The 17,977-nt window shown below is 48.8% G+C and overlaps 1 protein-coding gene and 1 pseudogene across 1 annotated transcript in view; both read right to left on the reverse strand.

Annotated features, from left to right (window-relative positions):
* Window positions 1-17,977, reverse strand: part of BCAR1 (BCAR1 scaffold protein, Cas family member) — a 570,884-nt gene that overhangs the window by 319,605 nt on the left and 233,302 nt on the right. The gene's annotated exons all lie outside the window — the stretch shown is intronic.
* LOC117359080 lies at window positions 16,919-17,857 on the reverse strand (annotated as a pseudogene).

A 17,977-nucleotide genomic window follows, 5' to 3' on the forward strand; every position in this document is an offset into this window, starting at 1 on the left:
CACACCCCCTGTAAGACTCTAGCCACACTCCCCGTCACTGTCCACCCCCCAGCCACACCCCTATCAGACTCTCCACACCCAGCCACACACACCCCTGTCAGACTCTCCACCCCCCGCCACCCCCGTCAGACTCTCCACCCCCCAGCCACCACCCCTGTCAGACTCTCCACTCCCCAGTCACCTCCAGTCAGTCTCTCCACCCCCCAGCCACTCCCGTCTCTGTCATACTCTGCACCTCCTAGCCACACCCCATCACTCTGCACTCCCCAGCCAACCCCTCATCAGACTCTCCACCCCCCAGCCACCCCCATCAGACTCTCCACACCCCAGCCATTCCCTGTCAGACTTTCCACCCCCTTGTCAGACTCTCCACCAACCACCCATCAGACTCTCACCCCCAGCAACCCAATCAGACTCCGCACCCCCAGCCACTCACCATCAGACTCTCCACCCCAGCCACCCCCTGTCACTCACCATACCCGGCACTCTCCACCCCCCAGCCACAACCCAATCAGACTCTCCACCCCCCAGCCACACAACCCAGCCACACCCCATCTAAGACTCTCCACCCCCAGCCACACACCCATCAGACTCTCCACTCCTCAGCCACACCCCCGTCAGACTCTCCACCCCAACAGACTAACCACCCCATCACACCCATCACACTCTCCACACCCCAACCACACACCCCTACACCCCAGCCACACACCCTGTCACTCTCCACCCCCCAACCACACACTCCTGTCACTCTCTACCCCCAGCCACACACCCCTTCAGACTCTCCACCCCAAGCCACACACCCTTGTCAGACTCTCCACCCCTCACCACCCCGCTGTCAGACTCTCAATCCCCCGCCATCCCGCTATCAGACTCTCAACCCCGTCAGACTCTCTATTCCCAGTCAATCCCTCCGCCACCACCCCCTGTCAAACCCTCCACCCCCAGCCAACCACCATCAGTCTCTCCACCCCCCAGCCAATCCCCCAACCCTTCCCCTGTCAGACTCCCCACCCCGTCACTCTCCAGTCCGTCATACTCTGCACCCCCCAGTTACACCCTATCACTCCCCAGCCAGCCCCTCGTCAGACTCTCCACCCCCCAGCCACCTCCATCAGACTCTCCACACCCCAGCCACCCCATCAGACTCTGCAACCCCCAGCCACTCCGTCAGACTTTCCATCCTCTTGTCAGACTCTCCACCCCCCAACCACCCGTCAGACTCTCACCCCCAGCCACCCCCACATCAGACACCGCATTCCCCAGCCACTCCCCATTAGACTCTCCACCCCAGCCACCCCGTCACTCACCACACCCATCACCCTCCACTCCCCAGCCACAACCCCATCAGACTCTCCACCCCCCAGCCACACAAACCAACCACACTCCCTGTAAGACTCTCCACCCCTCGGCCACACCCCCATCAGACTCTCCACCCCCCTTGTCAGACTCTCCACCCCATCAGACTCTCCACCCCCCAGCCACACACTCCTGTCACTTTCCACCCCCAGCCACACATCCCTCAGACTCTCCACCCCCCAGCCACACACCCTTGTCACTCTCCACCTCCATCACCCCGCTGTCAGACTCTCCACCCCTCGCCACCCCTGTCAGACTCTCCACCCCATCAGACTCTCCACCCCCCAGCCACACACTCCTGTCACTTTCCACCCCCAGCCACACACCCCTCAGACTCTCCACCCCCCAGCCACACACCCTTGTCACTCTCCACCTCTATCACCCCGCTGTCAGACTCTCCACCCCCCGCCACCCCTGTCAGACTCTCCACCCCATCACTCTCTACCCCGTCAACCACCCACCACCACCACCCTGTCAAACTCTCCACCCCATCAGACTCTCCACCCCAGCCAACCCCAGTCTCTCCACCCCCAGCCAATCCCCAACCCCTCCCCTTTCAGACTCTCCACCCCATCAGACTCTCCACCCCCATCCAACCCCAGTCTCTCCACCCCCCCCCAGCCACTCCCCCTGTCGGACTGCACCCAGCCAGTCCCATCAGACTGCGCCCAGCCAGCCAACCACCCCCCCAGACTCTGCACCCAGTCAGCCACCCCTCCTGTCATACTCTGCTCCCTCCCTCCCCGTACATCTGTCAGATTGCACCCCATCCCCTCCCTCCTCGCTCATTTGCTTGCTCGCTGTGCACCCTGTCACATCATCCTACCACCTCTGGCCTGATCACGACTGCTTTCTTCTGCTGCTGAGCGGTAATGAGAGGGAGCTCGCTTTAGCGCTCCTGCTCGGCGCTCAGCAGCTTCTTTGATTGGCTCCCATGAAGTCTCGCGAATCATGAGAATTTGCAGGAGCCATTCAAAGAAGCCGCTGAGTGCCGAGCAGTAGCACCAAAACGTGCTGCCGCTCATTGCTGCTCAGCAGCAGAAGAAGCAGCCACGATCCACAACTAATTCTAGTATTCTAGAAAGGAGTCTTGGTACCAAAAAGCACAGTTACTTACCGTCACAGGTGTTATCCAGGGACAGCAGGCAGATATTCTCCACATGTGGGTGACATCATCTACAGAGCCCCGATCGGACACTCTCGCAAGCAAACTTGCTTGAAGATCTTCAAGCTTGTGAGAGTACCGCGCATGCGCAGGTGCCTTCCTGTGCAGGCTAGAGGGCGCATCTCCCCCTCGTGGCCTCAGTTCAGATAGCTAGCAAAGAAGCCAACCCAAGGGAAGTGGGTGGGTTATGAGAATATCTGTCTGCTGTCCCTGGATAACACCTGTTACGGTAAGTAACTGTGCTTTATCCCAGGACAAGCAGGCAGCATATTCTCCACATGTGGGTGACCTCCAAGCTAACCAAAAAGGGAGGAGGGAGGAGGGAGGTTGGCAATTTAGGAGAATAGATTACGCAACAAAGACTGGCCAAACTGGCTGTCTCGCCTGGAGAAAGTATCCAGACAGTAGAGCGAGGTGAAGGACCTGAGGAAAGCAACACACGCCGCCATCGCTCTGACTTTATACCCCATGACCCGACCCTGCAGCGAGAGACCAGCCTGAGCGTAGCAGAAAGAAATGCAAGCAGCTAACCAGTTGGATAAGGTGCGCTTGGACATGGGACACCCCAACCGATTCATATCGAAAGATATGAAGAGTTGAGGGACAGTCCGATGAGACTGAGTGCGTTGCAGATAAAAAGCCAACGCCTTCTTACAGTCAAGAGTATGAAGAGCCATTTCTCCAGGGTGAGAGTGGGGCTTAGGAAAAACTACAGGCAGAACAATGGATTGGTTGAGATGAAATTCTGAAACCACCTTAGGCAAGAACTTATAATGAGTGCGGAGGACCACCTTATCATGATGAAAAACGGTGAAAGGTGGATCCGCAACCAAAGCCTGCCGCTCACTGACCCTGCGGGCAGACATGAGCGCAATACGGAAGACCACCTTCCAAGTAAGATACTTCAGATGAGCTCGATCGATGGGTTCAAAGGGAGGCTTCATCAACTGAGAAAGGACAACACTGAGCTCCCAAACCACGGGAGGAGGTTTGAGGGGAGGATGAACATTGAAAAGGCCCTTCATGAACCAGGAAACCACCGGATGCACCGAAAGCGGTTTCCCCTCCAGCGGCCGGTGAAAAGCCGCGATGGCACTGAGGTGGACTCAAATAGAAGTGGATTTAAGACCAGACCGGGACAAGTGCAACAGATAATCCAGGCAAGGAGGCAGACTGTGGCTCCAGGCTTAGCAACGAACACCAAGAGGAAAACCGGGTCCACTTCTGAGAATAACATTGTCGAATGGACCGCTTTCTAGATGCCTTGAGAACATCCTGAACAGATGGAGGGAGCTGGAACAAGGCGGTCAGGTGCTGAGAAACCAAGCCATCAAATGCAGGGACCGCAGGTTGGGATGCAGAAGAGAACCCTGATTCTGAGACAGCAGAGAGGGAAAAACTGGAAAAGGTGGCTCCCTGGCGCTTAGTTGAAGGAGCAGGGAGAACCAGGGCTGCCTGGGCCACCAAGGAGCTATGAGAATCATGGTGGCCTGCACAGACTTGAGCGTGACTAAAGTCCTGAGAATCAGAGGAAAGGGTGGGAACGCATAGAGAAACAGACCCACCCTCCGCCTCGAGATGATGCGGGGAATAAATCCTGGAACAGTATCGAGGCAGCTTGTGGTTGAGGGGGGAAGCAAACGGATCCACCTGTGGAGTCCCCCACCGATTGAACACCTGACTCAGGATCCGCGAACTTAAGAGACCATTCGTGAGGCTGCAGCAGGCAACTCAGCCCGTCGGCCAGGCAGTTCTGAATGTAGACCGCCCTGAGAAAGATGTTGTGGCGGATCGCCCAGTCCCAAAGCTGGAGAGCTTCCTGGCAAAGAGACAGGGACCCTGTTCCCCCCTGCTTGTTGACATAATACATGGCCACCTGGTTGTCCGTCCGGATGAGGACCACGTGGTCGCGAAGCAGATGAAAGGCTTTGAGAGCATTGAAAATGGAGCGAAGCTCTAACAGGTTGATGTGACAGCGCCGCTCCCCGCTGGACCAAAGTCCCTGTGTCTGGAGGCCATCGAGGTGGGCCCCCTACGCGTAAGTAGACGAGTTGGTCATCGGGATCTTCTGCACCGGAGGAACGTGAAACAGAAAACCTCTGGAAAGATTGGAAGAGCTCATCCACCAGTGGAGAGATCGCTTCAAGGAAGGAGTCACCGCGATCCTGGCGGAGACCGGGTAGCGATCCTGATGCCACTGCAAGGCCAGGGTCCACTGCGGAACACGAAGATGAAGTCTGGCAAAAGGCATCACGTGCACAGTGGAGGCTTTATACCCCAGCAGAATCATCATGCATTTGGCCAAGATGGTCAAAAGGAGGGAAACCTGCCGACAAAGATGGATGATGGAATCCTGGCGAGGATGAGGCAGGAACGACTGGAGACGCAGCGTGTCCAACACCGCCCCAATGAACTGGAGAGATTGGGATGGACATAAATGGGATTTTGGAAAGTTTATATCGAAACCCAGACGCTGGAGAAAGAGAATAGTCCGTTGGGTCACTGAGATAACTTCCTTACGAGACGACGCCTTGATAAGTCAGTCGTCTAGGTACGGGAAAATCTGAAGCCCCTGCATCCGCAGGGCCGCGGCAACCACCACCAGACACTTCGTGAACACCCTCGGGGAAGACGCAAGGCTGAAGGGGAGAACACGGTATTGCAGATGGAGATCCCTCACACGAAATCTCAAGAATGGACGGGAGGCCGGATGAATCGGGATGTGCATATAGGCCTCCTTCAGGTCCAGGGAGCAAAGCCTGTGTCCTGCGTCCATGAGGGGATACAACATTGGAAGAGTGAGTATGCAGAACTTCTCCTTGACCAGGCATTTGTTGAGCGCCCGAAGGTCGAGAATGGGGCGTAAGTCCCCGGTTTTCTTGGGGACCAGAAAGAACAGGGAGTAGAATCCCGAGCCCCATTGAAGCTCCGGAACCTTCTCGACCGCCCGAAGGTGGAGAAGAGCCTGGGCCTCCTGAAGCAGGAGGGGAAGATGCACTGCATCAGAAGGAAACTCCCGGACGGACTGGGCTGGAGGTGCACACTGAAAGCGAAGAGAGTACTCCTCTCGAATTATGGAGAGGACCCATGTGTCGGTCATCAGCACTTCCCACTGATTGCAAAAAAAACAAAGCCGACCCCCAATGGGAAGGGGAAGGCTCCAGCACGTAGGATACCAGGGTGTACGGTCCGTGATTGTCATAAGGATGGCACCGGCTTTGACACCACAGGCGGCTGAGACTTAGCCGGACGCTGCTACTGAGGGCGCCGAGGTGGCGGACGAGACAGCGGAGGAGTGGATTTCTGCGGATAGTGCTGTGAAGGAAGCTTGTACTGGCGAGCAGGAGGGGCTTTCGCCTTAGGACGGACCAATGAGGCGAAGGATCTCTCGTGTTCCGAGAGACGTTTCGTGGCTGCTTCGATTGAGTTATCGAAAAGCTCATTCCCCACACAGGGAAGATTCGCCAAGCGATCCTGGAGGCTGGGATCCATGTCCACCAGACGCAGCCAGGCCAAGCGACACATCGTCACCGTGAAGGCCGTGACCCAGGATGACAGCTCAAAGGCATCGTACGCGGCCTGCAGCATGTAGATGAATGCTGGACAAAGTCTCCGACGGCAGGAGGAGATGTCAGGCAGGAAAGACTGCAGATCCTTCAGGCAGTGCTTGAGGTAGGAAGTAAATGTAAAATTGTAGTTAAGGACACGATTTGCCATCGAGTTCTGAAACAGGTGGCGACCGAACTTGTCCATCGTCCGGCCCTCTCTGCCTGGGGGGACAGCCGCATAGACCCTGGAGGGGTTGGACTTCTTAAGAGAGGATTTGACCACCAGCGACTAGTGGGAAAGCTGCGACCTCTCGAAACCCTTACACGGAACCGTACGGTACCAAGACTCCATCTTGGAAGGGATGGCTGGGATGGCATAAGGCGCTCCCAGATTACGGAGGAAGGTTTGTTTGAGGACCAGAGTCAGAGGGAGCCGCAAGGATTCCCTAGGGGGATGAGGCAGCTCCAACTCCTCCAGGTATTCCTTGGTGTACAAGGATTCAGACTGGAGGTCCAGCTGAAGAGCCCTACCCATCTCTGAAACAAACATAGTAAAGGATGAGGTCCGAGATGACGAAGGTGTCTCATGATGTGAGGAGGATCCGGAATGCCGAGCCGCCGAAAAGGTCCGAGTCCCGAGAAAAGGACAGAGAAGACGTTCTGCTCTGAGGGGCCGGAAAGGCAGAGAACCCCTCGCGCGACCCCCACTGGGCGAAGAGCCCGGAGTATGAGGAACCAAAGAGGAGGCCAGCTTCCCCGAGGGCCTCGAGGGAGGAGTCCTCAAACACGAACCACCCCGAGCCGGGGAGACTGACAGGGAGGACATCCGATGGGAGCGAGAGGAGTGGCGAGGTCGCACCTGCTCCACAAAACCCATCCGAGGAACGCGGGTCAGGGAATATGCCCCGAGGAGGCGAGTCCCTCAATCTCTTCGAGGGCGGAAGCCTTGAAGGAGGAAACTTCAAGAGCTGCCTCGAACAAGGTCCACGGGACGGGGACCCGGGCCTCGAGATAGCAGGGGATGACTCACTCGAAGAAGCTCTTCGAGGCCACCCTCGAGGGGCATCTAGGGGACGCTCAGGCTGGCCTGCTGGAGTCGAGGTCGAAGCCAGGGCAAGCTGGCTCAGGACCGAGGAGATCTGTGTCCACAGGATGGCCTTCAGCATGTTCTCGAACATTGGCACCGAGACCATCAGATCAGGTCGAGAAGGTGCAGCAGTGCGCTCCAACGAGGGCGACCTCGAAAAAGAGTATTCCCTTTGAGTGGAGGCACGCTTTAAAGGAGGTATGGACGGGGCATGGGTCGCAGTACCTCCCTGAGACCCCGAGGTAGGCTTCTTCACCAGGGAACCTGAGGAAGGAAGAGGAGATTTACCCGAAGCCACAGGCTTCGCCAATGCAGGCGCAGGTTTGACAGACGAGGGCAACTTCAACGAAGTCGAGGCCTTCGAGGCCGAGGCCCCCGCTGGAGTCGAAGCATGAGCCGGATCCATGCTTCCAAACAGCCTGAGGATCTTGGACCTTCTCCTCCGAAGCACCCGCGGTTGAAGAGTAGCACAACGCAGGCAGGAGTCCAAACGATGGTCGGCCCCGAGGCACTCGATGCACCACCAGTGGGGGTTGATAATAGAAATCACCCAACTGCACTGAGTGCACTTTTTAAAACCTGAGACCAGCCGGGACACAGGCCCAAGCCACCCTGCGGTCGTGCGAGGCTCACCGGCCAGGTCAGACCCGGAGCCCCAGGTCCCCGATAGAAGTTAAAAAAGAAAAATTTGGGGTATTTTTTACTGAAAAACGCGCCGCACAGCGACTCACCCGAAAATAAAGAAACGAAGTAAGCCGCGGTGCAAGAGGCATTCCGATCTCGCAGAGCAGAGGAACTGGGCTTCTGGCTCCGCGGAAAACGAAGAACTGAGGCCACGAGGGGGAGATGCGCCCCTTAGCCTACACAGGAAGGCATCCGCGCATGCGCGGTACTCTCACAAGCTTGAAGATCTTCAAGCAAGTTTGCTTGTGAGAGTGTCCGATCGGGGCTCCGTAGATGACGTCACCAATAACTCTAGTATTCTAAAAAGGAGTCTTGGTGCCAAAATGCCATTCTAGAATTTGCACTCAGCACAGCTGGTGAGACGCCAAGTTACAGAATTGCCACTTAAGTTTCTGTGTTCTTACTTTATATATAAATGTACTCCTGGTATAATTTTGTAAGAGCCTACTTGGAGCATACATAGAAGTGTTCTACAAACTTGAGTCTTTATCCCCATAGTTCTCTGTATTTTCATCCACTGTAATACACAGCCAGTGGTGTAATGCAGGTAGCTTGCTCTCGCTCGGGAGAGGTGACTGTTATTTTTTCAAAAATTTTACAAGCCAGTTGTTACCTTGCCCCCTCTGATAGCAGCAATTGAACAGGCTCTCTCTGGCCAACCTGGCTTTAATCAATAGCAGAAGTAGGAACCACCGGATGATGGTAGCTCAGCTCACCAGAATCTCCAGGCTTCTGAGACTCCTTAGACATGAAACTTCCCTGGAAAAATTCAAATATAATCTAAAATCTTTTCTTTTTCAAGACACCTACAACTCCTAACTTCTCCCTTCCCTTCCCCTTACAGAGAGTAGTCCTTGAACCGTAAGATACAATAATTCTCTTCTCTTTCCATATTCTTTCCTTTCCTGTCGCTTTCATGGCAGAGTATTTTAACTTCCCTGTAGTTTTGTCAATTGTTTGGCTCTAGTAGAATCTGCAGTGAGCCGTGACATCATTACGTACACGTATTGATAAAAAGAACGCTGTCGCCATTGTCTATTATGCTGAGAACTGTTGATGAGACATTGCTACTAAGTAAGTTAGTTCTGTTGAATAAGTTTAATGATTTCATTACCAGTTACTAAATTTTTTTTGTTGTTTGCAGAAGCCTGTAATGCCATGACTCTGGCCCTGACGCACCGGATGGAAATACTGACCCGCGAAACGCTGGCCGCGTCAGAAATACTGACCCGCAAAACGCTGGCTGCATCAAGCCTGTAATGCCATGATTCTGGCCCTGACGCAGCGAATGGCATGTTTTTCAATTAATATTGCCCCGGCATTTCTTCAGGCTACTATCGCCTTCAGATAAGTGGCGTTTTTTTGTAATTAAAGGCTGTTTTTCTAAAAAATAATCTTAAAGTCACTTTTCTCAGTGTCATGGATTAGTGCGCTGAAATTGAAGAAAAGATAAAAAAATAGATTACATATAGGAGATATTCTTAGCCTTAAGAGGGGTTGTTGGTTTAAAAAAAGCCATGAAAAATAAACGAATAAAAATTTTATAAAAATCTAAAAAAAATGTTTTATAAAAAAGTTTGTTCTTGAGTTTCAATAAATAAGTTTACCAGGTTTTTGGCCAATGATTGGAGCAAGGAGCTGAGAAGCTACGCTGATTCATTCAGTCTATGACTGTGCGTAGGCTCCATCTCTGAGGCCTTTTCCTGGACTGGTTTGCAGAGTCTTTGTACTTTTCCTATTGAGTGAAGTTAGTCACATAAATTTGGTAGAGTATTGTTATGCCCATGGCTGGCAAGGGCATGGCAAGTAGTCACTTTGGCTATTAGGTGTGAATCTTCAAGTCTGCTTGCTTTTTAGCTGCAATTCTTGCCTTACATCTGTGTTAGACAATTAGGCAGCCTTACAACTTACTTTCATGAGAGCAAATTGTTATCAGCTTGTGGCGTATATCTTATACTGTTTCATGTCTTGCCGAGGAAGGACTCTCATGCTACAGGGATAAGGGAGGGTTCGAACAGCGGTTAACATTCCATCTGTGAGAGTTAGGAGATAAGGGAGATACCTCCTGTTACTGCAGAAACAGCAGTGTCTGTGTGTGCGAGGAATTCCGCACTTTCTGTGCTATAAAAGACTGAGAGTCACAGACTGGACTTTGAATCTTGCTGCAGCCTTGGGAGGGCCATGGACTGTATCCTTTCCCTTGATCGATCAGATTCCCGATCAGTATTGGAAGGGGGCGTGGCAGCCATGGTGAAGTATTCTATTTGGTGTATATAGATATTCTCTGCTTATATCTTGTATATTATCTGATGTCTATCTGTATTAGTTGGTATTATCTGATGTATATGCAATAAAGTATCATATTACTCTGAAGTTTTGGTGGAGGTGACTTCTACATACCCTTGCTAGATAAATACGTGGCAGAACAAATTGGTATCAGAAGTGGGGTGTAGAATGTGGCCAGCAAAGCGACCCTCTATCCCTGGGTGGGATCACGGGGAGGAGGAGGCATGGAGGCTAAAATTGTAGCTTAGGGGTGTCCCGTACAGTGAAGGTATATTTTATAGAAGGTGTGGCCAGCCAACTGTAAATGTAAATTCTTTACATATGCATGCTTTATTTTGTTAAATGATATTCATGTGCTGCCTGTAAAATTATACAAGGATCTAATATTAAGTATAATCTGTTTTTGTATGATGCCTGTATATATATTTGCTTAGCAAGAGTTATGAAGCTACAGCATTAGGGAATGTGATGTATGTCAAAATAAAAGAAAGATTCAATTTTTTTCCGGGTATAGAGCTTAGAAGGACAGACAGTACAGGAGATTCACTCCTAGTTGTGGTGAACAGGGAGGGGATGCTGTGAGATTTTTCCCAACTACATTAGCCGGTTGAGAAATTTTAAAATATAATCTATAAAGGTAGAGCAATTACAATTAATTAAGATACTGAAGAGTACAGGGAGTTAATTTACAAATCATTACAGGCTTCCTGTACTAAAAAACGAAAGCAGTTTGTACACTTTGGAAAATAGAGGAAAAGTATGGAGAGCAATAGGAATTAGGGAAAATTGTTTTATTTCCGGTGTATTTTTCATTAAGCTGCCCGTTAAAGGGATGTATTTACAGGTTTCTGAGAATTTGTATGAGCCAAAATTCTAGATGTGTTACCGTGGAAATAGCCCATTTGAACTAAAGGTGTAGAGATCTTTGCAATTCGATGCTTTAATGAGTAAAACAGGGCTCAACGTAATTAGAAACCAGACTTAAATGTTTTTGTATGTGCAATCTATTTGCCTATGTCATAAATCCTTAGGAGTTTTATCTTGCTTCCCGCTTTAACCTAGAGAATGTGAGAAAGAGATGGGGGAAAAAGGGAAAAAGTTCACTCATGCCCTAGTATTTAATTTATATGCTTGAACCGAAGTACCAAACACATCGTAGAAGCAAAGGGGTTGCGCTGAATATTTTTAAATAGGTAATTATAATTATGATAGAATATCTCACATCTATAAATGACATGGCATTTTAAATTCTGCTTTATAAGAATAATTTTGTGAAAAGAAAAAGATTGATTCCAAAAACCAGATACCATGTTTAAAAGAGAGATTGTTTTTGTGAGTGCAAGGACAGAGATTCAGCATGCATGTGGGGTTTGTGTTAGGTGTGCATGAGAAAAAAAAAAAATCCCTGCCTTTGTATTTTTAAACCAGTGTTTCACATTAGTTCTTAATATGAATTTTTGTGCCATTGCATGGTTTATAAAGTATTTTAAAATTGTGTATTGCCTGAATGTAGGATTAGGGATTAATCACTTTTTAAATATAGTTTAAAATTAAACTGGGGAATTTAAAGTAAAAGACTAACAAAGATAGAGGTTAAGTACCCATATTTTTCTGAAAATTGGAATATATGATAAACAAGGGCTTGATAACATTGATAAAGGATGGATTGAGAATAATTCTTTTGTGCTACCAGAACGTTTAATTATGTTCTTTAGGTAGTAGGTCTATATTTTAAATTTTCCTGTGGCCATACTTGGTGTCAACTGGACCCTGAAAAGTTTTATTGAATTTTTGCTTTATCTCCCAGCTAATACACCGACTGCCAGTACCACATAACAGAATGGGGATCCAGGTGAAAATGGGGATCCAGGAGAATCAGGATTTAAAGGAGAGAAGGGTAGCCCAGGTCTACCAGGCAAGAATGGCTCTCCTGGCCCTCTAGGACCTCAAGGGAATCAAGGAATTCCAGGTGCTCCAGCTATGGGGGGGTTTTGGACCTCCTGGAAAGAAGGGAGCTAGAGGTGATTTGGGGCCAGTTGGTCCTCCTGGGCCTCAAGGGAACAAAGGAGACCCAGGTCCATCAGGGAAAGATGGGAATCCTGGGCCCCCGGTGCATTGGGAACCTTTACTGGCTCTTTGGATAACCAGATTCTTGTGAAAGGAGAGAAGGGAGATCCTGGGGACCCAGGTGGCAGACAGGGGTTCCAGGTCAGCCTGAAGGGAACATGGCTAAGTGACCTTAAGGGTGGTGTTGAGTTGAAATGTTTCTTCTTTGTCTTGGCAGTCATTTGGCATACATACAGAGCTATTCTGGACCTGTTTTTTGACACAAAGAATCTTTTGCTGAACCAAAAGAAGGAAGAAAAAGTTATGCCTCAAGTAACCTTGAAATGACCTAGCACTTAAAATTTAACATGTTTCTTTTTCCCCTTAGAATTGACAATACAATACTTCAGAATACCTCTGTACTTAACATTGTACACTGTATCTTGCTTTAACTAGTAAGCTCTGCTTATTTTTAAAGATTGAAGCACAACCTAGCAGTTTGTGTCCCTGTCTATATTATCTCTCATGTTCTATGAATGAAATAGGCAGGGCAACGACTCAGAGTGATTAAACTCTTACGTTCTCTCTTTCAGAAGTTCCAGCAGACATTTAGACACCACACCATTTGGCTTTTATGATTATGTGATTATTATGCCATGTGTTATATAGAAATTTACTTTGCACATAAATATGGTTAGTGCTATGATGGATGTTTGTTTTTGTATAACTGTGCATTTATCTGCAGATTTAAGTTCAGCCCTGAATCCTTGACAGATGGAAGAACAGTTCCAAGCCTGAAACTTTGTGTTTTCTGTTTTGTTTGTGCCATGAGGTCTCTGTTTTGTCTATTTGTTTCAGTTTAAGGGGTACCCCGGAATACATGACATTGGCCATATTTTTAGAGCTCTTTATATATTTTTTACTAGTCCAATTGCACAATATCCTTTTAGTTATAGTTTACATAGCCCAAGTGTGAAGTAAGCTATGTTATATTAAGGAAAGGTTTTATGTAGTGTTTATTTAAGAATATAAGAATTGCCACTGCTGAGTCAGACCAGTGGTCCATCATGCCCAGCAGTCTACTCACGAGGCGGCCCTCTGGTCTAAGACCAGCACACTAACTAAGACTAGCCCTTCCAGCGCACATTCTTGCTCAGCAGAAACTTGTCTAACTTTGTCTTGAATCCTTGGAGAGTGTTTTCCCCTATAACAGCCTCTGGAAGAGCGTTCCAGCTTTCTACCACTCTCTGGGTGAAGCAGAACTTCCTTACGTTTGTACGGAATCTATCCCCTTTCAACTTTAGAGAGTGCCCTCTTATTCTCCCTATCTTGGAGAGGGTGAACAACCTGTCCTTATCTACTAAGTCTATCCCCTTCAGTACCTTGAATGTTTCGATCATGTCCTCTCTCAATCTCCTCTGTTCGAGGGAAAAGAGGCCCAGTTTCTCTAATCTTTCATTGTACGGCAGCTCCTCCAGCCCCTTAACCATCTTAGTCGCTTTTCTCTGGACCCTTTCAAGTAGTACTGTGTCCTTCTTTATGTACAGCGTACCATGGCCCAGTACAGCGGCATGATAACCTTCTCTGATCTGTTCGTGATCCCCTTCTTTATCATGCCTAGCATTCTGTTTGCCCTTTTTGCTGCCGCCGCACATTGTGTGGACGGCTTCATCGATTTGTCGATCAGAACTCCCAAGTCCCTTTCCTGGGAGGTCTCTCCAAGTACCGCCCTGGACATCCTGTATTCGTGCATGAGATTTTTGTTACCGAAATGCATCACATTACACTTATCCACGTTGAACCTCATCTGCCATGTCGCCCATTCCTCGAGCTTGATTATGTCACGTTGCAGATCTTCGCAATCCCCCTGCGTCTTTACTACTCTGAATAACTTCGTATCATCTGCAAATTTAATCACTTCGCTCGTCGTACCTATGTCCAGATCATTTATAAAGATGTTAAAGAGCACGGGTCCAAGCACCGAGCCCTGCGGCACCCCACTGGTGATGCTCTTCTATTCTGAGTATTGTCCATTTACCCCCACTCTCTGTTTCCTATGCTCCTGCCAGTTTTTAATCCACATGAGTATTTCACCCTCAATTCCATGGCTTGCAATTTTCCGAAGTAGTCGTTCATGCGGAACCTTGTCGAATGTCTTCTGAAAATCCAGATATACAATGTCGACCGGATCGCCCTTGTCTATCTGTCTGTTTACTCCCTCAAAGAAGTGCAGCAAGTTCGTCAAACACGATCTGCCTTTGCTAAAACTGTGCTGACTGGTCCTCATCAGCCCGTGTCCGTCAAGGTAATCAATGATGCTGTCCTTTATCAGTGACTCTACCATCTTTCCCGGTACCGAGGTCAGACTCACCGGTCTGTAGTTCCCCGGATCTCCCCTCGAACCTTTCTAGAAGATCGGTGTAACATTCGCCACCTTCCAGTCTTCCGGAATCTTTCCCGATTTGATCGAAAGATTGGCTATTAGTTGAAGCAGTTCAGCTATGGTCCCTTTCAGTTCCTTGATGACCCTCGGATGGATGCCATCCGGTCCCAGGGATTAATCGTTCTTAAGCCTATCAATCTGCCTATATACCTCCTCTAAACTGACCCTCAATCCTGTCAGCTTTCCGTCTTCATTTCCAGCATATAGCCTGATGGGTTCCGGTATGCTGTGTACATCTTCTTCGGTAAATACAGATGCAAAAAATGTGTTCAGTTTGTCAGCGATTGCTTTGTCCTCCTTTAGAGCTCCCTTTATTCCATGGACATCCAACGGTCCCACCACTTCCTTTGCGGGTCGTTTCCCCTTAATATATCGAAAGAATGGTTTGAAGTTCTTCGCCTCCTTGGCTATTTTTTCCTCGTAGTCTCTTTGGCCCCTTTTACCACCTTATGGCACCTGTGTTGATGTTGTTTGTGCTTGTTCCAATTTTCATCCATTTTTGACCTTTTCCATTCCTTAAATGAAGTTTTCTTGTCTCTGATCGCTTCCTTCACCTCTACAGTGAGCCATGTTGATTCTTTGTTCTTTTTCCTCTTGGATCCCTTGTTGATACGCGGTATATATAGATTTTGCACCTCGGTGACTGTGTCCTTAAAAAGGGGCCAAGCTTGCTCTAGTGTTTTTACAGTGCTTATCCTCTTCTTAATCTTCTTCCCTACCATGAGTCTCATCCCTTCGTAATGCCCTTTTCAGAAGTTCAGTGCCGTGGCTGTCGTTTTGGTGCTCACTGGATAAGATTAATTCAGGACACATTCCTGACATAATTTTTTGAATCAGTACATAATTGTGGTCAAGTGAGTTGTGTGCAGCACACACATAAAAAAAAGAAAGGGAAATATATATTTTTGAAATGTCTGATTAAGAACATGAAGTACTTGCATATTGTTTCTCTCTTGCAATACCTATATCAAGAAAATGAACTAATATTGTCACATGTTACCACACTCAGTACAGGCAATATGGTCTCTCTCTCTCTTTTTCTCTCTTTTATTTGGATCACTTCACTGGGGTTCAGCCACTGGATGATACCTGGACTCCTTTCAAGCTGGTGCATCCTCCCTGCATGTGCAGTTTCAAGAGGCTGTCAGCTTCTATTGGACTAATTCATCTCCCTGCACCATGACTGCAAAGACACTTTTGTTTTCACCTGTTCTTTTCACAGCTACACTCCTAAGGACGCTTTGCTGTACCTAAACCATACCTGGAATAGCTATGTTGTGCACTCACTTCCCCCTTGGCATGGGGAATGAAATATTCCATAAGCTGGTGAATTTTACAGACATTGAACAACTTAAAAACTACCTCTAAAGAAGTGAATCATACAATGGACAGATTGCACAACTGTTGAAAATTTACTACGAGACGCTTATGTCTCAGTTTGAGGACTGGGCATTTGCCTATACCTATCATGTTTTGATGCTTTAAGTCACTCTATCATTACTTTATGTATGGAACAAATTTTGCTATGTATAGTTATGTTTTCCTTTGTTATGAAATGACTACGCATTCAATTTTATATGTGAATTTTCAGAATTTTCTCTGACACTTGCTAATTTGGCTAACTGGGTCCTAATTTGGTTGATTTGGCATGGCCTATTGCATCGCATGCTAGGATCAGATATGATATATGATCTATCCCATACTCTCATCCTCATGGCATCCTGATACCTTTCAGCCTGAACCGCCTGAGAAAGTTTCCTGCATCCATTATGCACCGTTCATTCGCTCAAAGACGGGTAAGATGTAGCATGCTGTGTTCCGTGCCCAGATGACTGTACAAACCTAAGATCTTAGAGAATCTCGGCGAGAGGGAGAATTAGAAGGCTTTGAGCATGCTCAAGGCCCGGCAGAGGCAGGAAGATCTTCTAGCGGCACCGGCACATCCTGTGGGTTGCGTGCCGGTACAAGACAGGGGGTAAGTTCAAGTTGTTTGGGCGGGGGCTGCCGGTTCGAGCGGGGGGAGCGATGCCGGTTATCAGATGGGGGGCTCACAAATCGAGTTAACACTCAGTTTGCGAGACAAGTTTAGCGAGAATGTTTTGCTCGTCTTGTAAACACTCGTAAATCGGGTTACTCGCAAACTGAGGTTTGACTGTAATCATATTTAAATTATATATTTTCCCCTCCCTTTTTTAGTAAAACCTAGCTTTCTATCATTTTGTATGAGAACATTTCCACATACAAACATATAACATAAATATTTCATTAGGTGCAGAGGAAAAGATAGCACAAAGGGGAATGATTCAATTGGCATGACTGGAAATAAAGAGGAATTCTCCAGTCACAACTCCAACCTGTCCACTTGGAACGTACTTGCCCTGGGCAGCCTGGCTGGCTTTGTGTATTCCTCTTCAGCTTTAACATTCTCTTTCTTGCCTCCCCAAGTCTTGAGAGCAGAGGCCTGCAGGGCACGGCCAAAGGAGAAGGAAAGAGGCCCAAGCTTATGCAGAAGCCATTTTTTTATGGCATTCAGATGGATTGCGGCCTCTTCATCTCTCTGGTTTTCAGATAGGAAGGTGATTCCAGCAACTGCTAGGAGAACGGTGCGACGCACGGCAGAGACATCTGTCATAGCAACCTCTTCAGGAGTGTATTTCTTAGTGCAGGCATGACCAGGGGTCATCATGTTGAGGTTTCAACAGGATTCCCTCCTGGTAAATATGGTGGTCGCTCAGAGCCTTGTAGACTGCAGCCAAAACCTTCAGTGTAAAATACTGTCAGCACTACAGATCATGACCCCCATCAGGCAACACCTCGGGCTCCACAATGGGAACAATGCCATGCTGCTGGGAAATGTTGGCCTAACGTTTCCACACATTAGCATTTTCTATGATGATAGGATGGGAGGGAGTATGGTCTGAGATCTTCAGCACACAGCGCCATTTTGCGAAATCTGCATCCTCCCCCTGCACCGAGCACAACGCCCAGCTAGTCCATCCAACCTGCATTGATCCCTTGTCACATGGCCTCATCATAGAGAATGATTCCCCCAATGCAGGGACCTGCCCGCTCATTGGCGGCGAAGAGCAGCTGACGAAAGGACCAGCGGTTCTCCTCGATGTTTTCCACATTGATTGAGCTCAGGCAGCAATGATGCCGTTGCCATGGGCAACACTGCAGCGGGCATTATCTAAGAGCCCCTTCTTCTGCATAGGGGTAAATGCTGGGTATTCGTGAGGCATTGTGGATCACATCCCTCCAGCAGTCTCCCTCGATAACTATAAACAGAAGCAGCAACTTCCAAATTAGGCAGACTGACCTTCATTTAATCCAGCCGGCCAGTGTCAGTGGCTCACATTATA

Source organism: Geotrypetes seraphini, chromosome 4, assembly GCF_902459505.1.
Source record: "Geotrypetes seraphini chromosome 4, aGeoSer1.1, whole genome shotgun sequence".
In the NCBI taxonomy this organism is placed as follows: Eukaryota; Metazoa; Chordata; class Amphibia; order Gymnophiona; family Dermophiidae; genus Geotrypetes; species Geotrypetes seraphini.